Source organism: Physeter macrocephalus, chromosome 19 (assembly GCF_002837175.3).
Source record: "Physeter macrocephalus isolate SW-GA chromosome 19, ASM283717v5, whole genome shotgun sequence".
Taxonomy (NCBI): Eukaryota; Metazoa; Chordata; class Mammalia; order Artiodactyla; family Physeteridae; genus Physeter; species Physeter macrocephalus.
The window spans coordinates 42,412,979-42,416,756 of record NC_041232.1 but is presented as its reverse complement, the minus strand read 5'-3'; the positions used below and the strand labels follow the sequence as shown (position 1 = coordinate 42,416,756).

The window sequence follows — 3,778 nt, the reverse complement described above, 5'->3', positions numbered from 1 at the left end:
TTTTCTTAGTAAATAACATGTAGCTGATTCTTCATCTCAGGGTGTGAGTCTAGGGAACCCAGCATAAGGCACAATGTTAACCACACTTCCAACTAATGACCCTTCCAGGAGGAAAACAACAAATAAAAACACAAGTGAAACACAATACAATGTAAACTTCACAAGTGTAAACACAATAAATAAAAACACATTTTGGTGTTTTATTGTAAACAAGGAAGTCTTAGAAAAGTCTCTGGTCTTACATGGAAAGGGCAAGGATTTAGTAATGAAGTTTAAATAGGAATGTATATTATTATACCTACTTACCTCCAGATTTTTCTCACCAGATTCAAAATCCTCCCATTATTCACTCCTACATTTTAATATTAAACACAGACATTGTTGTGTTGTTTACAGTTCAAGACCAGTATTTCCTAAAGGAGGATCTGTGAAATGCTGGTACATGAGGCTACTTGTAGGTAGTATGTGAAAAGAAAAACTGTTGGGTAAATGATCCCAGTATACAAAGCATTTGAGAAGTGACAGTTTAAACAAAGTAAAACAGACTATTTGATTTAGGGTATTTCAAACATTTAATATAATAATGCTCATTGGAAATGTTCAATAAGTGCTAGCCTTTATTTAAGCCTTACTTACATAACTTATTCGATAATCAAACTCTTTTTCCTTATCTTTTCATAGCTTTATTGAGGTATAATTGACATATAATAAAATGTACATATGTATACACCCATAAAATCATTGCCACAATCAATTTAATTAACCTATCCATTACCCCCAAAAGTTCCCTTGTTCCCCTTTATAATATATTCCTCCCAGCCCTTCTGCCCATGTTTCTTTCTGATACTATTGATTAATCTGCATTTTCTCAAATTTTGTAAAAATAGAATCATATGGTAGATAATCTTTTGTGTTTGGCTTCTTTCACTCAGCATAATTGTTTGGAGACTCATCCATGTTTATGTGTGTATCAATAGTCCCTGTTTATTACTGTATAATATTTCATTGTGTGCATATACCACAAATATTTACTCACATGTTGATGATCATCAGGGTACTCTCCAGTTTTAGGTTTATTTTATTTATTTATTTATTTATTTATTTATTTATTTATTTGCGGTACGCGGGCCTCTCACTGCTGTGGCCTCTCCCGTTGCGGAGCACAGGCTCCGGACGCGCAGGCTCAGCGGCCATGGCTCACGGGCCCAGCCGCTCCATGGCATGTGGGATCCTCCCAGACCGGGGCACGAACCCGTATCCCCTGCATCGGCAGGCGGACTCTCAACCACTGCGCCACCAGGGAAGCCCATAGGTTAATTTTAAAAAGCTGTTTTGTGTATAAGTTTTTATATGGACATTTACTTTCATGTCTCATGAATAGAGTGAAATAGATAGGTAACAGTAGGTGTATATTTAATATTCTAAGAAACTGCCAAACTATTTTCTAAAATAATTATAACATTTTACAGGAGGAAAATGTGAGAGTTCTAATTGTCCTACAACCTTGCAAATACTCGGTATCATCAGTCTGTTTAATTTTAGACATTATAGTAAGTGTATAGTGGTATATCACTGTGATCTTAATTTGCATGTATCTAGTGACATACTATTCAGCATCTTTCCATGTGCTCACTTGCCATTCATATGTCTTATTTCATAAAGTATATGCTCAAATCTTCTGCTGTTTTTTAATTGTACTTTTTTTTATCTTATTGAGTTTTAAGTGTTTTTTATATATCCTGGATGAAAGTCCTTTGTCAGATATATCATTTGAATATATTTCCTCTGTCTGTAGTTTGTCTTCTTATTCTCTGAAAAGTGTCTTTGGAAGAACAGAAATCCTTAATTATGATAAAGTCCTATTCATCAATTTGTTTTTTTCATTGATTCTGCTTTTGGTGTTATAGCTAAGAAACCTTTGTCTAAACCAGTGGTTCTCAACCAAGGTCAATGTTCTACCCACAGGACATTTTGCAATGTTTGGAGAAACTTGATTGTCACAATAGGAGGTGGGTAAGGAGAGACACGGCTGGCATTTACTGGGTAGAGTCCAAGGATGGTACTAAATATCCTATGATGCACTGGAGAGCTCCCCTCCCCCTCCCCATAAAGAATTATACATTTCAGTAGTGAGAAAGTGGAGAAACTCTGGCCTAATTCTAAGTCATAAAGATGATATGTTTTCTTCTACAAATTTCATACTTCTAGTTTTTACATTTATATCTATGATCCATTTTGAGTTATTCTTGTTTATCTTGAGAGGTATGGCTCATATTTTTGCACATGAATATCCACGTTTTTGCGACACTACTAATTAAAACGACTATGCTTTCTTCACTGAATTATCTGTGCACATTTGTTGAAAATCAATTGGCCATATGTGTGATGATCTATTTCTGAACTCTATTCTATTTCTTTGATCTATTTGGCTATCTGGACACGTCTTAATTACTGAAGGTTTACAGTAAGTCTTGAAATTAGTAGTTTACAATTCTCTTTTCAAAGTTGTTTAGCTATTTATCCCCAAATAGTTCATATTTCTTAATGCTAGTGTACATGGGTATTATTTATATTATTTATTGTGACAAAATATACATAACATAAAATTTACCATTTTAAGCATTTTTAAGTGTGCAAGTCAGTGTCATTAAAGTACATTCACATTGCTGTGCAACCATCACCACTCCAACTATAGAATGTTTTTTATCTTCCCAAACTGAAAATCTGTATCCATTAAACAATAACTTCTCCCTCCCTCCAGCCCCGAGAAACCACCGTTTTACTTTCTGACTCTATAGATTTGACTCCTCTAGGTACTTCATATAAATGGAATCAGAGTATTTGCCCTTACAAATAAAGATGCTTCAGGAATTCACATGTCATCCTTGTGCAGGGGCCATGCTAATCATCTCTGCATTGTTCCACTTTTATTGTATTTATTGAAGTAAGCATTATTTTTTATTTCAACTTCTGATTTTATTCATTTCTAGTATATAGAAATACAGTTCTTTTCATTTATTGGTCTTGTATCCTCTAACCTTGCTAAGCTCAACCAATCACACAGATAAAATTACAATTACAAGAATTTTATTTATTAAAGGGGAGACTGACATTTAGAAGCCTGAAGAACAGGGCATACTAGTTTTGACACTGTCTGAGCCTCGGAGTCACACCTAATTTGTAGGAGTCGGAATAGATTCACAGAAACAGCTTGTTGGGTGGAGCTGAAGAAAACATGGAGATTCGTAGATTCCACGTTGCCTCCTAGAGAGAGGAACACTACTTTATCTGTCTTTGGGCTGCCAATGTACACTTAAAGAGATTGTTTCTAAAAAGGAAAAACTCTCTGCTCCAAAACTATTTCTCTCTGCCAAAAGCCAAACATTTTCCAGCAAATTTAATGTTTAACATTAAAAAAGAGATTTTACAATGTATCTGAATACTTATACTTGTGCTTAAAACTAAATGAATTGATCAGTAATAACAATATTGTTTAAGGTCCCAACTCTCTACTAGAGCTAATACATGTAAGTCTCTATAAAAGTGTAAGAAGAAAAGGGGAAAAAATTCAGAAATAAAAGCACTTAGCATCAAAAAGAATAGGACAAAATGATAATTGAGAGCAAATAATGCTTTGTAAAAATAGTCATTACAAGAAGAGGATTCTTTTGCAGAAAATTAGAAAGCATGTTGCATTGGTAAATCTACAGCAGGCTCTTATGAAAATGGAGTAATATCAAAATGAGGGATTCTTGCAAATGCAAATCATGATTGCAAG

The 3,778-nt window shown here is 34.3% G+C and overlaps 1 pseudogene; it reads right to left on the bottom strand.

Moving 5' to 3' along the window:
* Positions 1 to 2,848: 2,848 nt before the first annotated feature.
* On the bottom strand, positions 2,849 to 2,948 carry LOC112064139 (uncharacterized; annotated as a pseudogene).
* Between the last annotated feature and the right edge of the window lie 830 nt (positions 2,949 to 3,778).